At 35.2% G+C, this 25,529-nt stretch overlaps 2 long non-coding RNA genes across 3 annotated transcripts; both read right to left on the bottom strand.

Moving 5' to 3' along the window:
- Positions 1-12,194: 12,194 nt before the first annotated feature.
- Positions 12,195-15,715, bottom strand: LOC125492637 (uncharacterized). 2 transcript variants are annotated; one of them, XR_007269287.1, is made up of 2 exons: positions 14,904-15,715; positions 12,195-12,505 (listed from the first exon to the last, which is right to left on the bottom strand). It is a non-coding gene; the product is annotated as an uncharacterized LOC125492637 (long non-coding RNA). The 2 variants fall into 2 exon arrangements; XR_007269286.1 differs by having other exon boundaries at positions 12,195-12,469.
- Positions 15,716-20,489: 4,774 nt separating this feature from the next.
- On the bottom strand, positions 20,490-23,338 carry LOC125492359 (uncharacterized). Its single transcript, XR_007268929.2, has 3 exons — positions 22,997-23,338; positions 22,069-22,143; positions 20,490-20,916 (listed from the first exon to the last, which is right to left on the bottom strand). It is a non-coding gene; the product is annotated as an uncharacterized LOC125492359 (long non-coding RNA).
- Positions 23,339-25,529: the final 2,191 nt, after the last annotated feature.

Here is a 25,529-nt window from a genome sequence, read left to right as displayed (position 1 = left end):
TGATTGCATGTACTTATTTTGAATTTTTTGTCTTCGTCGGAAAGCACTTTAGTACAAAGAAATATAACAGCTTTAATGAAGCTATCGTTTATATAGAAACAAACCAGGGACATGTGATCGTCTGGACATGCATGGTTTTCTGCATATATTTGATGTGCTGCGTACAAAACCAATCCGTCGTATATTTTCGTAGGAGATATATGAGTACATGTATGGGAATTCGGGCATACCATACTTATGATATACCAGGGGGGAATACTGATAAAATTTCAACATAAGTAAAAATTCTCTACATTGTTTTTCTCTCTTCCAAATTTGTAACCTGTATTGAAATTAATGAATAACAGGAACAAATATTGAAGTTTTGAATTTCAATATTGGCAGAATTAATTTCATATTTGAGAATCAACATTATACTTTCAAAAATTCTTTAAGTGTAATTAATGATCGATAATACAAAAGATGATTTGAGAATCAACACTAGTTCAAGATGTCTTCCATCTTCATTGTTTCTACTCTCTTCCATTGTTTGTAACCTCAAAATTTAGTTCTCCCTTATGGTTTTTGTCTTTTCGTCGCTAATCAATTTGATTAATTGTAAAATATGATTTGAGAAAGTTAGGCTTCATCAATCGCAAAAGCAATTACTAAAGTTTTAAAGTTGATCCACGGTGGACTTAGTTTCACATTCGATATTAATATTGTAGTCTTGAAATAAGCAAACACTTATACTCATTTGAGAAAGGAAAAATGGAAACTAATAATTCCACTTTTAACACTTCTTCTGAAAATAAACAATCCCACCTCTTCAAAACCTGGAAACAATCCCACGTGTCATCTTCAAAACCTGGAAACACTTATACCCTTGCATCTTCCCTCCCCTGCCGGAGCCCCCATCCTCTTGCCTCTTCCTCAGAGCCCCCATTCCCTTGCCTCCCCTGCCGCCTGTCGGAGCCCCCATCCCCTTCCCTCCCCTCACCTGCCGGAGCCCCCATCCCCTTCCCTCCCCTTCCCAGCAGCCTCCCCTTTCCCTGACTAGTAGGGTGGGTTTCGATTCAAGGTGGTGGGTGTCGAGTGTGGGGTGGGGTTTCGGTCTGGTGGGGGTGGGGTTTTAGTCTAGTGGGGGTGAGGGTCAGGTGGAAGGGGGTGGCAATGAAGGTGGGGGTGGGGTTCCGGGTTCAGTTCAGGTGGTGGCCGTGGGTAAGGGGTTTAGTTCAGGTGGCGTTTAGGGATGGGTTCGGCCGGGGTTCTGGTTTAGTGGTGGTGGGGTGGGTTTCCTCTTTAGCGATGGCCGGGTGAGAGGTGGTGGCACTAGTCAGGTGAGAGGGGGGTGTGGTGGTGGTGGTGGTCGGTTTAGGGGTGGTGATGAGCCATGAAAGAAGGATGTAAGGTGGGGAGAGAGGGATTAAAGGACAAAAATAAAAAAATAAAAAAATAACCTGGTGGGTTAAGGTGAGATTGTTTCCAAATTTCGAAGAGGTAGGATTGTTTCCAGAAGAAGTGCCAAAGGTGGGATTATTAGTTTTCGTTTCTCCTTTGAGAAAGTGAACGATTTGGGTAAAAATATTAGCTCATTTTCTCAATTTGACTAGAAGTGTTTGCAAGAAGTGTCTGCTCACTTGAAAAAGTTTTGGAGAATGAGTAGAAGTGAATAGAGATGAGTACAATTTTCCTCATTTGGGCAATTCCAAATGAATAGTGATCAAAATATAGTCTTGGGTCTACTAAGTACAGTACACCCACGTATACTATAAATGTTCTCGAGAATATGTTCAGTGGTTTGATAGAATAGAATATTTTGTGGATATATTTTGTAAATAGATTTTATTTTAATAGGTTTCCTAACACAATGAGAACTAGCCTGATTTTGTAACCTATAAATATTGATCAGTGAAAAATACTCCAATCAGGTAGTTTACCTAAATCTAACATGGTAGCTTAATCTTATTTTTGTTCAAATCTCCTTTGTGATCAGTGAGTCTTCACTTTACGCCACTATAGAGAACTGTGCCTCCCACTCCCAAACTCCACCAAATTAATTTTTCCAACACCGCATCTTTCTTGCGCCAGCATGACTGAGGATCCGAACACCTCAACACCAAACCTACCTACCCCACGCAAAATCTAATATCACCCCGCTTTATTAGTCAACAATATCAAGAACATCGTTCCTTTGATACTTGATCGTGAAAAGGTGCACTAATTGGGTTGAACTTTTCGAGATCCATTGTCATGTGTAATGGATTGGACCATGTTGATCCCACCAGATCCCGCCCCAAGGACATCTCTAAGATTATTTGGCTTTGACTTGACTCTATTGTTAAAGAGTGGATATATGCAACATCTCCTCTTACCTCTTAGAAACAATACTTTATCGAGGTGCAATTGCTTAACAAACGTTAGACTGACTTTGGGTTGTTTTTCAAGAACATAAACACTCATGGTGTTTATCTTGAACATCAATTTATTCTTTGGATTTTATTGACATCCCTCCCTACTTTCAACAATCAAATAAGCTTTCTGATCAACTTGCCAAGGTTGATCATATTTAGTCAGAGCAAAAACTTATGCTACGTTTAGTTGTCGGCCTCACACTAACTTTTACACGTTAGCCTCCATGTGTAATCCCCCATGATTTTAAAGGATTTTATAAATATATTGTGGTATATATATATTTATATTTAAACATAATCGAGTTTTTAAAATGATTTGACTATTTTAAAAGGTTAACTATTTTCACTACGGGAAAAAAAAGGAAGGGCTGTAGTTAGCCCAAACTCTGCAGCCCTTCGTAAACGAAGGGCTGCGGTTAGCCGAAAACCGCAGCCCTATAAGTACTAAAGGGCTGTGGTTTTTTAAAAACGTGGTCCTTTAAGTAATAAAGGGCTGCGATTTTTTAATAACGCAACCCTTTAAGTATTAAAGGGTTGCGGTTTTTTAAAAACGCACCCCTTTATGGGCTTTCTTTTTTAAAATCTGGCTTTAGGGTTTGTTAAAATGACGCTCACGCACGCCTCTCTCACCCTTCTCCCTTCTCTCTCACCCTCCCTTGTCCATTGCTGCATCACCACGCCGGTTATCATCTCACAACAATAACAGCAACGACAACATCAACAGACGCAGAAAATTTATCGCGCGGTTGACGGTGGCGAATTGTGGGTGTGTTCGTCTTGTTCTCGTTACCGTCGTTGGTTGGCGAATTGTGGTTCTTTTTTATAGTGGTTGTCGTAGACTCATTGTGGTCCTTGTGGAAATGATGGTGGTTCGTTGTTGTGAAGCGAATAGGTAGGAGATGATGGTGGCTCGTTGTTGTGGGTGTTGTTATCGATGATGGTGGTGGTTCATTGTTGTGTGTGTTGCTGTTGAAGATGAAGGTTGTTCATTGTTGTGGGTGACTGGGTTCGTTATTGGAATAGGAAGGAGGGAGGAGCTCGAGACAGGTTGAGAGCGAGACGAGTGACGACGAGTGATAGTGGCGACAAAGCACCACTAAACGATGAAAGTTTATCGCTACTACTTGGACGTTGTCTGGTGATAGTGGTGAGAAGATTAGAAGATGTTGTCTGGTGATGGAGGAGCACCACTAACAACACCAACAACAACTTTATCGCTATTGCTTGGATGCTACGTACTGCTTTTCATTTTCTTTCATTTTTCTTATTGTAAATTTCGACTGTTCTTGATATGTAATTTCGTTTTTTTTATTTTTGTTCGTTCTTGTTGATATATAATTTCATTCGTTGTTGTTTTTTTTTTACAGTAAATTGTAATTTCATGTTCTTGTTGATTGTTAATAAATAATTTTGTTTTGTTTGTTTGTTGATTCATTTTTTGATTTTTCCTGTTGTAAATTTCTTGATATAATTAGGAGTAAAAAATTGCCAATTTTTTTTTTGGGTCAAAAGGGTTGTGGTTATGGTCAAAACCGCAACCTTTTGTAAAAAGAAGGGCTGCGTTTTAGGCCCAAAATCGCAGCCCTTCCAATATGGAAGGACTGCGGTTTTGGGCCTAAAACGCAGCCCTTTGTTGTGAAGGGCTGCTACGGAAAGGGTTGATGGCCAAAAACGCAGCCTTTTCGTTTTTTTCCACTAGTGTTTAAAAGTCAAAGGAAATTATTTTAATCGAGTGAAGCAAAGTAGCGATGAGTGGATGGTGAAGATTAAGAAAATGAAAGAAGATGGAGTTTCCATCGAGTTTGACATCGATGAGAATGGTGTTGTGAAGTACAAGGGAAGATGGTGTGTGCCTAAGGATGAGGAGTTAAAAAGAAAGATTTTGGAAGAAGCTCATAATACACCATACTCTGGGCATCCTGGAGGAGATAAGCTCTATAAGTATTTGAAGCAGCATTTTTTGGTGGAAAAACATGAAACGTGAAGTGGCAGAGTCTTTGACGTGTCATAAAGTGAAGATTCAGCATATGAGACCTGGTGGAATGATGCAACCTCTAGAAGTGCCGAGTTTGAAATGGGAGTCTATTTCAATGGATTTTATGATGGAATTACCACTTACCAAGTCAGCTAAGAATGTCATATGGGTTATAGTGGATCGTTTGACAAAGTCGGCCAGGTTTATAGTAATGAAGGATACTTGGAGTATGCAACAATTGGCTAGTGCATATAGTATGTGCAAGAGGTTGTGAGACTACATGAAGTACCAAAGGATATTGTTTCAGATAAAGACTCGAGATTTTTGTCCAAGTTTTGGGAGAGGTTACAACAAGCATTTGGGACATTGCTCAATTTTAGTACAACTTTCCATCCTGCAACAGATGGACAGACAGAGAGAATAATTCAAAATTTGGAGGATATGTTGAGAGCATGCGTAATAAACTTTGGAGGATCTTGGGATGATTATTTGCCAACTATAGAATTTTCGTATAACAACAGTTATCACTCAAGCATAAAGATGGCACCATATGAAGCACTGTATGGGTGAAAATGTAGGAGTTTTTGTGTTGGAGTGACATAAGTGAGACGATGACTTTAGGCCTGAATGATTGAAGAAACAACGAAACAAGTTAGGCTTATTCAGGAGCACATGAGGACAACTCAAGATAGACAAAAGCTTATGCAGATCAGAATAGAAGGGAGATGGAATTTGAGGTTGGGGAGAAGGCTTTGATGAAAGTGTCACCAACAAAGGAGGTCATGAGATTTGGTAGGAAAGGAAAGTTGAGTCCACATTACATTGGACCATATGAAATCTTGGAGCGAATTGTGAAAGTAGCCTATAGATTAGCCTTACCAATGGAGTTAGCCTATGTCCATAACGTCTTTCATGTGTCTCAACTTCGAAAATATGTCCTTGATCCTACCCATATCATCCAACCTGAAACCATTAAACTAGATGAGACCTTATCCTTTGAGCAATGCCCAGTTAGAATCCTTGATAGCAAAACGAGAAGTACCCGGAACAAGGCGATAAAATTAGTCAAGGTGTTATGGTCAAGTCAAACTTCTGAAGAGGCTACATGGGAAGCCGAAGGTGATATGAAAAACCGATATCCCGAACTTTTTCAGCAGGTACACTTGAGTTTCGGGGACGAAACTCTTTAAGGGGGGTAGAATGTGATACTAACTTTTGTTTCAAGAGCTAACGTTAAAGTTCGAGGACGAACTTTCTTTTAAGGGAGAGTAGATGTAATATCCCAAATTTTCTATAACTATTTTATGAAATTTATTTTGTTATAATAAGATTGTATAAATATAAAATTTTGAAAAATAAATTATAATTTTAATAAATTAGATTTTTCTAGAAATTCGTTTTTTATAATACCAAATTTTCATCATTTAAAAATAAATAAATAAAATATAAAAATCTCGAAAATTGTTAGAAGAAAATCAGATTTTATTTTATCATTTTTTTTTGTTCAAAAAGAAAGATAGAGAGAAAAGAAATTCTGAAATTATAAGTTGAGTTGGTTTTGGAAAAGGATTAGATTCTTGAATAATTATCTTTTAGTGAAAACCCTATATATATATATATATATATATATATATATATATGTATACCCCAAACATCCAAAAATCCTCACGTAATACACTTTCTTCATCTTTTTGGTAAGTTCCAAATTCCAGATCTAAAATCCACCATTGTTATGTTTCGAAGGATTCAACCAAAAAAAAATACTTTAAAAATCCCGACACCGCGACTCCGACAACTTGGCCAGAGTACGACGTCGGTCTTCTTCTTCTCCTTTCTTCTTCCTTCTTCCTTCTTCCTTGCCCTCTTTCTTCATGTGCGCTGCTTTCTTTTATTTCCCTCTCCTCTACTTTCCGTTTCCTTTTCCTTTGTACCGGTGAACTTCTCGCCGGTGGTTGCTAACGTCGCCGTAGGTCGCGTACGCAAGGCTACAGTTGCGGGCGTCCGTGTGTTCGAGCGCCTGGTTGTTTGAGCATACGATTCATGATCCTGCTGCACAGAGATCGAGCATCGTTGGTGCGTGGTGGTGTTGACCAGCGTTAGGCTTGGTGGTGGTTCGCACTGTCGAAATTCGTGCGAAGAGAGGCGACCGGTTGTGGGTGTGTAGCGTGACGTTGCTGGAATTTCCGTCACCGGTGATTATCGCTGGTGAGTCTATCGGCATAAAAAAATAATATGTGTATAATATCATTTTCTTTTTAAGTACTTAATATTGTATAATCTGATTTTTATTATATTAATTTGTAATTTAATTAAGTTGTAATTAGAGTAAGTGTAAATTGGCTAAGTTTGTAAGTTGATTTAAGTTGTAAATCTGATTAAGTTTTGTAAGTATAAGTAAGGTATACAGTTAGTAAAAGAAATCAAATTATTAATTATAGTTATAATATGTTATTCAAATATGATTTTTAGTAGTACTTGGAGTTTGTAAAGGTAATATATTATTAAGCTAACTAAAATCAGCTTTGCACGTTGTTATTGGTTCTTAAAAGATGTTAGTTTCAATAGAGTTAAGAAAGAAAAGTAAATTAATAAACAACAAGATTAGTTACTTTTATATTCCGAAATACTAAGTCTTATATAGTTAGTCACGTTGTTCTATGTTGATAATATCAATGACGTAGCACTGAAGTATTTCCTTATTCGATTAGGTCCCGATTTCATAACCGAAGCGTTTAAGGAGTTTTTGCTATTTTTTTTCAATGTATTTGTAAAATTTGTTTTTCTAAGTTAGTGAGCTATTAACTCAGGAAAATGGATAAGTTTTCGGAGCTTAATTATGATTTAAGTTAAATTCGTATACATATAGTTACAAGTATATAAAATTTACAAAAAGTTCGATTATGTTAAGCTATTTAGAATCTGAATATATTTTGTTAATCCAGCGATTCTGATTCGAGTTCTGTACATAACCTTACATATGATTATGGAAAGATAAGTTCTTAACTAAGTTGTTTACCAACTGTAAGAAATATGAATTTGAGTGTTGTAAAATATGAGTTTGAGAATCTGGTTACAATATAGGATCTTGGATAATGTACATGTGAGCTTTAAGAGTTATGGACTTAAGTTCGGAAACACTTAAGCATCGAGACTCGTGGAACAAGTTATATCTTCAAAGAAATACAATTGATAAAATGTGTTCTATGGACTTGGGAATTCAAGATAGAACGGGTGTGGAATGAATTAGGTACATGAGTTCTATTTAAGAAATACAATTGTCACTTGAGGGTATTATTAAAAGTAGATTCTATCATAAGAGTTATTTTGATGGCGTATTAATAAAGATTGAATTGTATCGTTGGAAATATCTTCAGGAATACTAAGGAGTTTGGTTATATGAGAATGAAGATCTATCTTGACATGATTGATGGATAAAGTGATTGTTGAGAGGATCTAACTAGGAATGAAAATGTTATGTGATGGACTTAAATTTGGGGATAGTAACATGAAAGTAAATTTCAAAGGTCAAATATTGTTCTAAGGGTTAATAAAGTTGTTACAAGAGGTCCGTGAGTTCATATAACCAAAACAAGTATCACAGATAGGAAATATATTGAAATTGGGAAGTAAGATTTGAAATGTGAATGTCGTATCAGTGAAATAAATGACTAAGATATGGATTGTGGTTTAAAGGAGTATCTACTAGAGAGATATGATTATAAAACTCAAGTGATGAGATATGATACTCGAAGTTGGGTCAAGGAAAAAGATTAGAGGTACAAGTTCCTATATTTGATAAGTAAGGTTATATAAATGGAAGTTGGGAAAAGGTACTCTAGTGTAATAGAGAGCTTGGGGATTGGTGACTTGCGCTCACAATAAAACGTATATGGTGTTAAGAATAGTATGAATATTGAGTTCAAGTACTTGGGAAGTATGATTATCAAGTATGAATTTAAGATTGATTAGGATATTGAGTTTATGTATTTGGAATTCTAATCCTTAGACGAAAAGTTGCATCATAAAATATTTATTTATGACTTACAACAATAATCGTAGGTGATTTATATAGTATAATATGGTCATAAGAGGTCGCATGTATTATAGTAAAAAGATAGAAATACGAGTTACATTCTAGCAACATTGAGGTAATCTATTGGGGATACGAAATCCATCAAACTTGAAGAATCTATGTCATGAGAATTTTGAAGTCTATAGTACAGTTGCTAGAGGTTAAGGAAGGAAGTTCAAGAATAGAGGTTTGAAATCGTGACAATGAGGTGCAGTTGTCAAACCATGTTCTAGGAGATGTTATAATTATAGGTTATGAAGATAGAATATTACAGGTTATCCGCACTTGGTGTTTGGTGTCGCAAACATTTAGGCGACTTATAAAATCTATAAGAAATACATATTACATTTGGATTATGCTATGGGTTTTGACTGCAGAAGACATTTGATTTAAATACGTTTTATGTAGATTATTCTCTTTTAAGACATTTGTGGTAAGCAAGATTATTTTAAAATTTGAACTGAATTGTAATAAAAGTATTGAGATTCAAGAATGTTGAATGTGTTATTTGATTTCTAATTCACTTCTTTTATAAATTGCAAAGGAAGTTTTAAGTTGTTATATACTTTCGAGAATTGAATATGTAATACGATATTTTAAAACAAGGATATAAGTTTGGAAAGTATATATTTGTGATACTAAGGAAACAAGTATTATGTTTTAGTTTTGTTTTATGGGAAAAGTGAACAATATTTGTGGAGCAAGTTGCTCATTATGTGTTATGGAGTGAATATTGCTCCTTTATGTAGGGTCATGACCTAAAAGTCTTGCGAGCAGAATATGAAAGGTGGGGAGACGTCCCTCAAATGTCTAGAGACATGGCTTATTTCCCTCTCTATTCGTGTTCTCTTCCCCTATTATGTATGTGTGTGTTTTTAGAAAAGGTTTTTGTGAAAATTAGAGAGAATTCTTTTCGCAAAGTGTGCTTGTAATTTTATTTTGGATTATGGTACTAAGTCATAAGCATATGAAAACTTATATATCGGATATTAAAGAGAATTGTACGAGAATGTAATTGATTACTTAAGTAACTTTTGCATATATCCACATATAAATACTAATGTTAGGTACATTACAAGTTCTTGATATTACGGCTAGGGGGGAAATACCTTCTTCATTGTGAGTATTTTGATTTTTATGATTTGAAATTTATTTGTTTAAATAGATTAGATTTATATTTGAACCGCTTGTTGTAATATTTTAATCGACAACTTAACAATGTTTTAACTATTGAAGCCACCAAAAAGAATTTCTGGATGAACAGTGTGTACTCAGTTTCACTGATCTTGTTCTTGGAACCTGTCCTGGTGGCGGCAGAGTTCAAATGTTAGTGTATTTGCAGGTTTTTCTTGGAGGCTCAGAGTGGAGCAGAGTGAGAGTTTAGTTAGAAGATTGTAATTATATTAGTGATTCAGAAGTTGTATCTAAAAGTACTTAAGTGTTTCTATGAGAATTAAGTATTTTATTATTTGGGATTCAGTAAAGTATTATGTAATTTGATATTTTGTTTCAAGTTGTTAAGTTGTGGGCCTTGACCCACAAGTCCATAGTCAATTTGTAAGGTTATGTTCCGCTGCAAGTAAATATTTAATTCGAGGTTCATTAAGCATTGATTGTGATTACTGAATCTTAAGTATGTTTAGCTAACAACTCGGAAGTGCGTTTTATGTAGGGTAGCTGTATTTGATGGTTTGCTTAGGTGATTGGTGGTCAGGGTGATCTGAGGAACTCAACTTGAATTTTGCTTTCTTGAAGGATTTTGAGTTTGAAAATGTTCGAACCTGAGCTTCTTATTTAAGGGGTGATGCAATTTTATTCATATTCATGTTGTGCTTTGCTTGGGGACAAGTAATGGTATAGGTTGGGGGAGTTTGATGTTATGATTTTATATATAGTTTTAGGTGCATTTAGGTTGCATTTCTAGTTCATATTAGAGCATTTAAGTGCATAGCATGATTTACTCAAGTTCTGCTCTACTACTCCCCGTTTGCATGTTTCGATAATATTCAGGTTATTTTGATGCAAATTGATTATGCTTATCTAAGATCAAGCTAATTAATTATTGAGGATGACGATAGCTTGAACAAGGATCACAATGCATCTGTTTGTGACAGTTTCGAGTTAGAATGAAGCAAAGAGTTAGTGAAAGAAGTGCCAAAATTGACACTTGTTCACTATTTTAATCATAATTTTTGATACAAAATTGTTAATCGGGAAAAATTCTAGTTGTGTTGAAAACTAGATTTTTAGGGCTTTCCACTGATAGGTCACACTCCTCAAGTGGACTTCTAGTTTGAGAGATACAACCTTCACAAGTTAAGGCAAAATTGTAGTCTTCCCACCTGATAGGATCGGACGGTTTAGCCTGATCGGACCAGAGAACATATTCATTTGGCTACTTTCTATAGCTGGAAACCAGAGGAAGAGACTCCCACCGGATGGGATCGGCCGAGCTTGCCTGATCGAGTGGGCAGCCTATCTTATCTCCGAATTAAAGAGCTTTTCGCCCGATGGGATCGGGCGAGACCCGATCGCGCAGTTGACTCGACACACGTATTTTAATGATTTACGGGCTAGTTTTTGTATTATTTTTCTTTAAGTTTTAGGTTTAGTATAAATATGAAAATTAGATCATTACTAAGACATCTATTATTCATCTTTTGTTTTACCCTTGTTTTTCATAGTCTTCTCTAGAGAGTAATTCAAGAACCTTAGTATTGCTTTTTGCTTTGGATTCAAGATCAAACCTTTGGACTATTCGCAAGTTTAATATAGTTCTTCAGTTTGATAGTCTTCTTTATTGCTTCCTCTATGATTGATTAGATTCATCTCTTAGTTGTTTGCAACTATTCCAAGTTTGAATTATCATATTAATTTTGCTATTGTTTTCATAAACCTGGGTAAGTAGTTATATTTCTAGGGTTGTGGGGATCTACGTATACAATGAGGGACTGATGGATTAGTCTAATTACTTTCTATTTCAATTGTTTCCCGTGGTTAAATCGTTCATGCTAAATTTATAAATTAGGCTTGATTTGTATCTCTACTATCGCAATACTGAATCTGCTTCGAGAGAAGAGATTTCATAGAGGCTTTCAATCATTAGGCAGAGTTATCCTTAACCATGCGAGAGAGGCTAGGTGATTTGTAAGGGAGGTAATGTTCTAGAGCAATTACATGTGCCCTAGATAAATTGAGTTATTAGGTAGTTGTCATTCATCCCTGATTTCCCGAATTATTTGCTAAGTGATCCATAATCGTAGTTTTTTATTTATTAATTTATTCATTCCCTCGTATTTAATTTTGTTATTTGTTTAATTCAGTAAATCAACCATTTTCATCTGATTTAGTTCGTATAATATTAGAGTTCAAATACAATAGTATAACTTTCTCCATGTGGATTCGATTCTGACTTCCGTGAGTACTAGTTAGTGGACTTTAATTTATTTTTGATTAGGTGATACGGTTTTAGCCTCACACCAAGGGCTTCCTAATAATAAATGACATGCACCCATAGATAATACGTCACAGAAAACTTCATATTTGTAAGAATCACCGAAAGAAAAGCTAATTAAAGCTTGTTTAGTTACCTCAACGTTGCTGCCATCATTAATTAGGCAAATGAAGTGTATATGGTTTTAATTGATTAAATTTTGGATGGTTAAGCTTCTATGTCGTGGTTGTAGATGTGACGTTAGTGCGGCTATGTAACAACTCTGAATTGCCAATACTTCAAAAAATAACTTAACATAAATAAACTCGAAAATTCAAAGGTGCTACGCCGCGATAATTAGTAATAATAACCGCTAGGCTAATAGTTCTAGTTAAAACAGAACAATAAGTTTTAAATAATTATTACATACCAACTAAATAGAATGTAAATTAATTATTACAAACCTGAATATAAATCTTATAGTCAAATAAATAACAACGGAAGTATTTTTAAAGTCCTAATAAATTGAAGGAGATCCAACGCACTCTATTAACGCAACAGGAGTTTACTATCTTCAAGTCCTTGCACATTAAACACTGTAATATCAGCCAAAGGCTGAGCAAGATTTAATACTGTAATAAAACAAAACTATTTAATATGCAGGTAAGATGTATAGGAATATCTTATAAATTCATTTAAAAGCTGTACAGATTATATATAAAATATATTAACTTTCTAACGACCTCAAATCCAAATTTTCCTTCTTTCTGAACTATTCTGTAAAACTTTCAAATATAACCTTTCGTAATATGTGAGTAAGAGGTAATAAAATTCCAATGAGCTAGCTAGGCTCATTAGACAAGGTAAACACCAAAGTCCCTAGTATACATAACCCTAACTTGATAACGTACCAAGAAGGAAGACAAATGGCAAGAGTATTGATCAATATACTCCCAACTACTAAAATATATTGTTGAGAGACTGTTAACTCAACATATTTCCATACTTGAGGAATACCGCTTACCGGCAACACCACATTTTTATTAAACTTGGTACATTGAGGAACTTCCTCCTTTTAATATAAATGTCATAAATAATCTCATAAACTCTTTCAATATACATATCATAAAACAGTTTCATTGTTAAATCTCAACGTATAAACTTCATAAAACAATCTCATTGTTAAAAATAAATTTCAAAACAATATACAATAGTTTCTGAACTCATCTGTACAAGCACAATAATAAATCTTACCTTATCAATAACCACAGTTAACAATTCTCAATCTCAACTCAAAAAGGTTCCTCTACGAACCCGCAATCTACAATACAATAATATATAGTATAAGTCACTAGACTACACTTCACACAACTCATCTATAGATCGCACAACATAGTTAACAAGCTTTCACTAAATTGAAAGCAACTCAACTTGTCTCAATCTAAGTAGTCACAAGTTAAAGTGCATAGATTAAAGGTCAATAGAAGTAACTTGAATAACTTATTATAATTTGGATGGTAAAATAACAAGGACGAGTTTAACTCTAATACTAAAAGGTTTATCTTTTATAAATCTAAAACTCATGTCTATATCGATTTACATCATGACACTGGGTTCATCATGTTATCTTGAATTTAGTAAGTTGATTTTCAATAGAATGTGAGTTGCACAAGCCATAAACTTTGTTTTTTTTTTTATATATTTCTACAACACCACATGATACATATGGGATATGGTCATTTTCTATGAGTCCTAGTTCTGTTAGGACATCTATGTAGTATCCTAGTTCTGTTAGGAGACTATGTAGTTTAATTAATTTTAATTGCTTTAATTTAAGTATTTAAGTGATAAAGGAATCCTATTATACTTAGGAGTCTAATTCCTTATCATTGAGTCTTAATAAATATCTATATTAGGCGTGTGATAATGTTAGTTTGTTATTTATCTTTATCTTTAAGATAAAGATAGATAAGGTTATTAGTTGTTATCTTTAAGTTTTACTAGTCCTAGTAGGTTTAGGAAAGTATTGTAGTATATAAAGGCTATTCGGCCATCTTAAATAAAGTAGAGAAGTTTTAGAAATTAAAGTGTTAAGCTTGTGCTTGCATAGAACTGAGAGTTCAAATACACAAACCGCGACTTTGTGTGATCTTGGAGCCGAGACTCACAAGAGAACCTCTTAAACTGCGATTTAAGAGTCTATCCCTTTTATTCTTATTGTTGTTCGTCCATAAAATCATCAAAACACAAAAATAGTTCGAACCGCCAACAAAAATCACATCACCACAACAACACCACAACAACAACACAACACAACAACCACTACAACAACACACCGCCACCACCATATCACAACAACAACAAGAACATCATATACTTCCTCCGTTCTGTTTTAAATGAAACATTGGATGAAATGACACTATTCACTAATCAATTTTAACTCCAATTTATCGCTATTATATAAAGAAAAACTAGTCAAGTAGGATCTTGTTAGATTCGTCTCGATGTATACTATCAAAATTATAACTTTTTTATATTTTTTACGTTTACACAACTAAAGATATTAATGACTAAAGAAGCGCGTTGGGTTGCGTGAAAAAGCAAACGTTTCATTTAAAACGGAACGGAGGAAGTATTATTCTTTACATAAATACTAAAACAAAATACTACAACAACATCAAAAACACCATACTTGATCCTCACTATACTACAAACAACTCATGTTAATCCTCATGAATTTTATTAATCAACCACCACATTATTGTAGTACTAATTTTAACTACTACCCAACTAACAAACATTCCCACATATACACGAAATTTGGAATGAATTTTATACTAAATAATTGGGTAAATTAGACTCGAATATGTACTAACTACATCAAATCAAGCATAAAACATAACCCAATTACCCCAATTTTACAAAATACAATTTCCCCCAAATCCATTTATTCAAAAATCCTAACATAACAATATACCCAAATCCAAAATACTAAACAAAACTGAAATTAAATTCAAGGTTGAATCTTACTTGAATAAAGAGATGAAATTACCCAAGAGAAAGACCCAAAAAATCGCCTTTCTATCCGAATTCCGCCCCCAAAACGTGCAATATAAAACCCAAAATTTTCAACCTTTGAAACACCCACAATATAAAATATCATGAAAGATAGATGAAGGAAGGTTTAAGTCTGATAAAAGTTGAACAAAGTTTATCAATTTAGGGTGTTGAATCAAAAAAATAAGAAAAGGTGAATAGAGAAGAAGATATAATGGTCTGTTGAAGAAAAAGAATACAATAGAAGAAGGAAGGAAATAAAATGGAAGAAAGAATGAATGAAAGGGAGGGGCTACGGGAAATCCGACCCTTTTTCCTCTTTTTCTTTTCTTTTGTTTTTTTTTTTTTTCTCTTCCTCCTTTCTTTATAATAGTGACATAATGTGTAAATGGGTTGTTACCCTAGGAAATTTAGGGATTAGCGTTTGAACCTTCTAAGGTAAGGTTAATAAGTGAAAATAAAATATATTTGATAAAAGAACATTTTAAAATATTTTTATTATAAACTCAAATAATATAACTCATTACTTAACATGTATAAAAATACGGGTTGTTACAATCAATCCCCCTTAAAATAAGTTTCGTCCCGAAATTTAAAGTATTACTCAAATGACCAAACTCATACTATTGTTCATGAAAATAGCTCATAATGACAAAGACTCGTAGCTATGCTAAACAAGCAAAGCCACGCCGAAACAAAGATAAGCATGAATAGTCTTATCTAAGCTAGGACTCCTAACAACTTAACAAATGAGCCTTTGAGATAATTATATCACACGACAACCTAAGATAAAACTTCAAGACTCCTAAGTAAACCAAAACAACAAGCAAGAATCAAATTATTTAAGGGAATTAGATTCCTAAACATAATAGGATCCCTATATCATTCAACAACTAAAAAAAAGAGTTATAAAGCAAATGATGTGTTTGCGGATAGTAAAATCAATAATAAGTCTCTCAACACCTTAATCTCACATGTAATTGTTAAAAGATTCGAACTTTATATAAAATAAGGCATAAAGATTGGATCTTTATATTGGATAGGCTTTGTTGTTCCCTCGAGAACTAGAAGATCTCTCATTAACCTCGATTAGGAGATGCACACAAACCTCAATTTGTATGCTCTTTGGAAGACAACCAATAAGTCAATGCAATGCACACGGATCGTTAAATTAAAACACACACACCAGATTTTATTAATTACAGAACGTGCATATATATATTACACAACTACTAAGTAGATAAATAACAAAGACTCGTAGCTATGCTAAACAAGCAAAGCCACGCCGAAACAACGATAAACATGAATAGTCTTATCTCAGCTAGCACTCCTAACAACTTAACAAATGAGCCTTTGAGATAACTATACACACGACAACCTCATATAGAAATTCAAGACTCCTAAGTAAATCAAAACAACTAGCAAGACTCAAATTATTTAAGGGAATTAAACTCCTAAACATAATAGGACACTATATCATTCAAAAAATAAAAGAAAGAGTTATAAAGCAAATGATATGTTTGTGGATAGTAGAATACATAACAAATCTCAAAACCACATGAATCTCACATGTAATTGTTGAAAGATTCGAACTTTATATGAAATAGGGCATAAATATTAAATCTTTATATTGGATAGGCTTTGTTTTCCCTCGAGAACTACAAGATTTCTCATTAACCTCGATTAGGAGAGACACACAAACCTCAATTTGTATGTTCTTTGGAAGACAACCGATAATTTAATGCAATGCACTCGAATTGTTAAATTAAAACACACACATCGGATTTTATTACTTATAGAACGTGCATATATACATTACACAACTAATAAGAAGATAAATAACAAAGACTCGTAGCTATGCTAAACAAGCAAAGCCACGCCGAAACAAAGATAAGCATGAATAGTCTTATCTAAGCTAGGACTCCTAACAACTTAACAAATGAGCCTTTGAGATAACTGTACACACGAGAACCTAAGATGGAAACTCTAGACTCCTATGTAAACCAAAACAACTAGCAAGACTCAAATGATTTAAGGGAATTAGACTCCTAAACATAACAGGACCACTATATCATACAACAGCTTAAAAAAGAGTTATAAAGTAAATGATGTGTTTGCGGATAGTAAAATCAATAACAAGTCTCAAAACACCAGAATCTTACATGTAATTGTTGAAAGATTCGAACTTTATATGAAATAGGGCATAAAGATTGAATATTTATATTGGACAGACTTTGTTGTTCCCTCGAGAACTACATGATCTCTTATTAACCTCGATTAGGACATGCACACAAACTTCAATTTGTATGTTCTTTGGAAGACAAACAATAAATTAGCGCAATGCACTAGAATTGTTAAATTAAAACACACACCGGATTTTATTACTTATACAACGTGCATATATATATTACACAACTACTAAGAAGATAAATAACAAAGACTATGCTAAAAAAGCAAAGCCACGCCTAAACTAAGATAAGCATGAATAGTCTTATCTAAGCTAGGACTCCTAACAGCTTAACAAATGAGCATTTGAGATAACTATACACACGACAACCTAAGATGGAAACTCTAGACTCCTATGTAAACCAAAACAACTAGCAAGACTCAAATGATTTAAGGGAATTAGACTCCTAAACATAATAGGACCCCTATATCATACAACAACTAAAAAAAAGAGTTATAAAGCAAATGATGTGTTTGCGGATAGTAAAATCAATAACAAGTCTCAAAACACCAGAATCTTACTTGTAATTGTTGAAAGATTCAAACTTTATATGAAATAGGGCATAAAGATTGGATCTTTATATTGGATAGGCTTTGTTGTTCCCTCGAGAACTAGAGGATCTCTCATTAACCTCGATTAGGTGATGCACACAAACCTCAATTTGTATGTTCTTTGGAAGACAACCAATAAATCAATGCAATGCACTCGAATTGATAAATTAAAACACACACACCGGATTTAATTACTTACAGAACGTGCATATATATATTACACAACTACTAAGTAGATAAATAACAAAGACTCCTAGCTATGCTAAACAAGCAAAGCCACGCCTAAACAAAGATAAACATGAATAGTCTTATCTAATCTAGGAATCCTAACAACTTAACAAATCAACCTTTGAGATAACTATATCACACGACAAGCTAATATAGAAATTGAAGATTTCTAAGTAAACCAAGACAACTACCAAGACTCAAATTATTTAAGGAAATTAGACTCATAGATAAATTTAATGAAACAAAAATCACAAACTCTATACTATCGTAATGATGTAGGAATATTCATATTGTAACAAGTATGGCGTGAAATACATCGAAGCTTTATTAGGAAACTTTCAATCACATGTTACCATAACAACTTTCAACACTAAATCACGTAATTACTATGAATTCTTCCCCCCCCCCCCTAAAATAGAGTTACGACCTCGTAACTAAAAAATTTACCTGAGTGAAGAGATGGGGGTACTTAAGACGCATCGCATCCTCAGCTTCCCAAGTAGACTCCTCCGAGTTGTGGTTTCACCATAGCACCTTCAAAATCTTTGTCTCACCTCTACGAGTCTTTCGAACTTTATGATGTAGAATCTTAACTGGAAACTTTTCATATGTCATGTTATCATCTAGCCTTAGAGACTCGGGATCTAGCACATGAGACGGGTCACTAATATATCGTCTTAATTGAGAAACATGGAATACATTATGCACACGATCAACACCTGGTGGCTATGCCAATCTATAAGCAACCTCTCCTATCCTCGCCAGAATCTCGTACAGGCTAATGAACTTAGGGCTCAACTTGCCCTTCTTCTCGAATATCATCACTCCTTTCATAGGAGAAACTCTAAGCAACACCTTCTCTCCCACCTGAAACTCCTCATGGCGACGATGCTTACCACCATAGCTCTTTTGTCTATCTTGCGCCGCCTTCATTTTCTGCTACATGAGCTTTACCTACTCAATAGTCTCCTGAATCATCTCTGGACCAATCACAACTGACTCACCAATATCACTCTAACACAAAGGAGTACGACAACGCCTACCATACAAAGCTTCAAATGGTGCCATCTGAATGGTAGAATGATAGCTGTTATTATATGAGAACTCTATCAAATCAAGCTTGTCCTCCCAAGAACCCTGGAACTCTAAGGCACAAGCCGTCAACATATCTTCCAATGTTTGAATAGTGCACTCTGTCTGACCATCTGTAGCAGGATGCAAAGTTGTGCTCAGCTTCAACTTAGTCCCGAAAGCTTCCTTAAGCTTCTGCCAAAAGTTAGACAAGAATCTGCGATCCCTATCCGAAACAATATCACTTGGAACACCGTGAAGTCTAATCACGTGCTCTCTATAAGCAGTAGACACAAAAGAATGAGAAGCACCAAAATCAAATAGCGCATAAATAAACATCGAATTAATAGAAAAAGTACCAATGACCACGTTGCCTTGGTGTTTGCCTCAGTCTGGTTCATCACATGAACCTGTCCAGTGTTCCTCCTCACATCACCTCTATGTGCATGAGTAGCATTTGCAGTCCCTCCATTGCGATTAGGTGCAACGTTCCCTTGAGTCGAAAGAGCAGGACGACTGTTGTTTCCATTTTGGGGTCTCTTATCTGCTTGTTCCCCATTCCTCGAACTCATCTCAGACCTGAACTTCCTCGATCTAGGGTTAGTAAAACATTCGTAAGCACGATGCCCCTTCCTCCCACAATGATTACACTCTACCAAATTACCATTACAATCCTTGCCAGGGTGGTTCTCACTACAACTTTTGCAATAGAAAATCCGATCAGTCCTCTGAATTTGACCATGGGACTGGCTACGGGAAGGAGTGGAGTTCTGATTGTCCTTAGAATATTGTTGACTGGAACCTCCCTTGCTATAGTTAACATTAGGATCATGGGTCCCAAAGTTTCGATTACTTAAATCTCCTCTACCTTTGTTGTAACTAGTGGAACCAGATGTATCACTCTTTTCTGTCGCCTGAGTAGACCCTGCTGAAGTGGATTTCAACTTCTTTCCAGCTAGCCTCTTTTCACTAGTACATAAGGGACGATTTAAGTCGGATGCAAGGTGCCCATTTGCGTTGGACATGGGTCCGACGGCACAGGTCTCGTCGTAGATGAGAGAGTCATGATCTGCGTCGGACATGGACACGACGCATATTAGAGTCATTTGCGTCGCACGTTGCCAGCATGCAACGCAAATGATGATATGTGAAAAATAACAAAAACAGAGTACCAAAGCATGAATGCTTTAGTACTGCATTCGAGGAAAAAATCTGCCAATAATTGATACATATTGATAAAGCACATGAGAGCATTAGTTGAAAGAAGTTAAGATTCGGTTTAAAAGAGCTAAAAGAAACTGACCCGGTTTGTTCTAAGACAAACAACCACCACTTTCACAACCCAACAACCACCAAACAAGGCTAAGACAAGGTGAAACAACTTGTCCTACAACCTACTTTACGTGCTAAGCTCTCACCTCAATGAATGACAAGCAAACAACAAAGATTTTAGATAAACAAAACCAACCCGGTTTTGGACAGAAAACACACTTGTTTTCAATTAGAGAGAACTCTCTGTATTTTTATTAATCAAAGCTTATATTTTACAAGCAAGCTGCTGACTATTTATAGTACAACATGTCAAAATTTCGTAGCCAACAAATGTAACACCCCCGCCGACCCGAACCCTTTTCCATTTCGATAAAACTCGGGTTGTCGGGGGAAAACGGATCCACGAGGGTTCGATCCGACGGGGTGGTGTTACCGCCGCAATTATCTCCTTGGAAATAAATGCAAGGCTAAGTTACAACACACCAACTCAAATTCATTAATAAAACTACTAAGTAAATTATTCATTAAACAATACTAATTAACTAAATGTTTCAGAGTTCCAGCGGAAGCTAATCATATGCTAAGTGGATGACAACTCTAAATGATCTCCCTTTTGTTCCCCCGATCGATCACCCACCTGCACAAATACATTGAAAAGAGACAAGAGAGACAAGTTCCCAAAAATCAAATAAACTGAGTAATTCCAACTCCATCCCGTAAAATACTTAAGTTGATAATACTTTGTAAAATAGTATATTAATAGTTTTGGAAGTCATAACACATATACACATATATATATACACTGAATAATCATATCATTAATTCAATAAACCCAGTTATTCAAGGAGAGGAAAGAGAACGCCAGTAAGCCGGGAAACCCCCTGTAACCACTTACTTCAACATAGTAGGCCGGGGAAAACCCCCTGTAACCACCTACTTGTAGGCCAGGGAAACCCCCTGTAACCACCTACAAAATCATAATGGCCATAACAGAGTCCCTAGTGTGCACACCCCTTCTACTTGGATCACAACAAGATAGAAGGAAGACTTTAACAGAATAATCAGCATAGTAACCAGAGAACCTGTAAGGAGCCGCTGAACCACTCATACAGGGCAACCTGTTCATCATTTCCCTCCGATATTTCACTTTACGTGATTAACATCTTTTAATTCACGTCATCACATAATTCACATATTTACGTCATTTTATTCAATTTACGTCATCTTATTCAATTACGTCATCTTGTTCAAACCAATGTGAACATATTCAATCCATCATAATCTCAGTTCATTCATAGAGATTTTAGTAATTCATTTCATATTAACAATCACTTGAGTTCATTTATCGTTTCAGATTCATAATCATTTCATTAACACACAAGTCCTTACTAATTCCAACTTCCATAAAGTTTCAATATTAATAACGATAATACTATTCATGAGTAAAGTAATAATAATAACAATAATAATCATAATAATAATAATAATAATAATAATAATAATAATAATAATAATAATAACAATAATAATAATAATATAATCATAACATTAACTGATTTTGATAACGTTATAATAAATATCGTTGTCATATCGTACATCGTCCATCGCCATTATTCATAATCGAAATCCATAATCGTTGTTCATTTTGTCATTCGTATTCGTAGTCCATGTTAATTCGATGACTCATAATTATAGTTCATAGTTATAAACTTTATAAGCATATAATAATGACGTAATCAATTCATTTTACACTAGCGGGATCTATGTTTAGATGGACATCGGAGATTACCTCGTGACGCGTGCCCAAAGTTAAGTTCACGAACGTGTTAGCACTCTTGGTAGTCCTTGTCTACGAAATCGGAGTCTACAATATTAACGAGATTTAAGTTAGTTTCTAAATAACCCCTTTTCATAAAATACACAATTTAAATAATTCAATTAACTTTAGAGAAATTCTTAATGAACTTAAGAGAGTTTATAAATTAAAGTTTATAGTTTTCATACTATATATGAAATCATTTTAAATATTCATAAAATTACTTCTACTTAATTTTATTAACTTACACAACTATTTTAAACGTAGAAAACTAACTTTATGTTACTCCTTGTTTTAATGTAGAAAATTAGAAACATTAACAAGTTTGTAAAAGATTAATAAACTACACTAATTAATTAATGTAGCTAGTTTAGGAAGTTTATAGGTTTTAGTTTTTAAAATAAGGGTAAAATAATGAAAATCATTTAAAAGGGAAGGGGGTTCCTCTTTTACTGATTCTTTGAATCAGTTTCTAAAACCAAAAGAAAAAAAAAAAAAAAAAAAAGAAGGAACGAAGGAGAGGGGAAAGCAGGGGAGCACGACAGAGGCTCGAAGCAGGGGATTTTTTTTTTTGGGTCGAGTTTGGCCGGCGCACGGCCGTTCTCAGGCGAGGGGGGGGAACAGGCGGGTTTTGCGGCTGGGTCGAGGGTGTTGGGCGACAGAGTTGGGTCGCGACAGAAGGGGGTCGCGACGAGTTGCGCGCGATGGGAGGCGCGACTTAGGTGATGCGGGTGGCTGGTTGGTCGCGGTGGTTGGCCGCGTTCCAGGTGGTCGAATTTTCTTTTTGTGGTGGTTCGAAGGTGGTGATAATGGTGGGTTTTGATTTTTTTTATTTTTTATTTTAACCTTTAAAAATCAGAATTTCAGAAATTAAAGAGGGAGAGAGAGAAATGAAGCAAACCTTTGAAGTTAAATTTGTTTGTTTGAGCAATGGAATGAGTTTGGGATGCTATTTATAGGGGAAATTTTCTGGTTTTTGGAAGCTTGGTCAGACTCCATTAATGGAGGGAGGTGAAGCTATGGTGTAGCTTCTTCAATGCCTACCCCTAGGAATCGGAGGTGAAGCTATGGTGAGCTTCTTCAATGCCTACCCCTAGGAATCTGAAATGTGGTTGGGAAGGTTGAAGTTTACTGACAATGGTTGAAAATTGCAGAACTTATTAACTCTTTTACTGTTGAATTGGAAGGAGAGGAAGGAGGGACGAAGGTGGTGAAAAACTGATTTTCACTTTCTTTCTTTTTTGTTTTTAATTTACCTTTTTCTTTTTGGCTAAATGACACATGGATTATGGACTATGGACCATTGAGCTTTGGATTACTAAAGTGGATGGACAACCTGGATGACAACTTGTATAAGAGTATCCATGATAAAGAGTTTAATAATGAAATGAGTAGTAAGTAAATTATTTAGTTGAAACTTGCTAAAATAAATCAAACTAGATGAAATTATTATTTTAATAAACGTAGTTGACAAATGAAATCTCATTATCACAAAATAAATTTTAAGTGAAAATAATGTTAAATCTTAATAAATAATAATAAAATAATCTTTGAAATTTGGGGTATTACAACAAAGATCTACAAATACTATTAAAATAAGCTAAAAGTTGGAAGAGCTGCCGAACCCGGTTTTAGGACCTTTCTCCATGATTCTGCCCATATCTCATGATTAGCTTATCCAATGGCCAGGAAACCAGTTGGAGGGTTTCCTGCAGTTGAAGAGATTTCCATCCATAGGTCACAAGTCCCAAAATGTGGAGAAATGACTATTGTACATTGATTTCTTCTCCAGGCTTTTTCTCTTCTTTCTACACGCTGCCCAGCAGCCTTTGTGGACTTTTCTTCAGGTTAAGGCAAGCAACTGCATCATGCTATGATAAGAAACTAGCTTAAGCACATAGGTGACTAAGCACCTCACAAAAGTTCAGAAGAAAAGATTAACAAAAACGTTACAAAAGTTGTTCTAAAAGTCGACTAAACATCTAACAATGTTTAACTAACACTCTAGGACACTTAAAGCTAATTAAACTCAAAAACTGAATTTCTAAAGCATTATTATCATTATTTACAAGAAGATTAGGAATAGGAATAATGGAGCTAGATGCTCCTGCATCATTTTCTCCCTCTTGGGAAGAATCTTCTTGTAAATCAAAATCTTCATCTACAAATGGAGCTAGATCACCAACGTTGAAGGTTGCTGAAATGTTGCCCATTTCACTTGGTAACTCGATTTTGTAAGCGTTGTTGTTGATCTTCTCCAACACCTTGAAAGGACATCACTCCTAGGCATGAGCTTGTTCTTCCTTCTTGATGAAAATCGTTCCTTCCTTAGGTGTAACCACACTAGATCTCCTGGTTTGTAGAGCACTTCCTTTCGGTTCTTGTTTGCTCTAATCTTATAGGCTTCATTCACCTTCTTAATTCTGGTTTTGATTTGTTCATGTAGCTTCTTCATTTCTTTGGCCTTCACTTCAGCTTCTTTGCTACTATGCACGTCAATAGGAAATGGAAGTAAATCAATAGGACTTAAAGGATTAATCCCATAGTTTACCTCGAATGGTGAGTGTTTTGTAGCATACGTTGAAGATCTATTGTAAGCAAACTCAGCATGAGCTAGCTTTAGATCCCAATCTCTTTGAGACTTGTTCACTAACGTCCTATTTGTTACCTCTGTTTGGCCATTAGTTTGTGGGTGAGTCGTAGTACTAAAAAGGAGCTTAGTACCTAGCATCTTCCATAAGGTCTTCCAAAAATAGCTTAAGAACTTTACGTCCTTTTCTGAAACAATGGAGTTAGGAACACCATGAAGACGTATAACATCTTTAAAGAACAAATCAGCAACATGAATAGCATCATCAGTTTTATTACAAGGAATAAAATGAGCCATTTTAGAGAATCTATCCAAGACCATCATGATTGCATCCTTGCTTCTTTGAGTTCTAGGCAAAGCTACAATGAAATCCATGCTAACATCTTCCCATGGTTGATTTGGGACTGGTAGGGGAGTACAGAGACCTTGATGAAAGGTACTCTTAGCCTTTTGGCATGTAGAACAACGAGCAAGAACTCCATGAACATCACCAGCTAGTTTTGGCCAATAAAAGTGCTCTTGGAGCACGTCTACTGTTTTGTTGATGCCAAAATGACCAGCTAGGCCTCCTCCATGCACTTACGTATCAATAGCTCCCTTAGGGAACACTTTGGAATGCATAGCTTGTTTTTCTTGAAAAAAAAGCCATCTTGCAATGAATAGGCGCCAAATGCACCTTCTTTGATGATTGGTGAAAAATCTGGATCTTTCAAATCCAAGAACTCGTGCCTCCATAAGAGAATAAATAGAATGCCTCCTGGACAATGCATCTGCAACAATGTTAGAAACTCAAGTTTTATATTTTGAAACAAAATTAAAATATTGGAGAAATTCCACCCATTTG

This window comes from Beta vulgaris, chromosome 8, assembly GCF_026745355.1.
Source record: "Beta vulgaris subsp. vulgaris cultivar EL10 chromosome 8, EL10.2, whole genome shotgun sequence".
In the NCBI taxonomy this organism is placed as follows: domain Eukaryota; kingdom Viridiplantae; phylum Streptophyta; class Magnoliopsida; order Caryophyllales; family Amaranthaceae; genus Beta; species Beta vulgaris.
The sequence above is the reverse complement of the archived record's forward strand: the minus strand, read 5'-3'. Positions and strand labels throughout refer to the sequence as shown.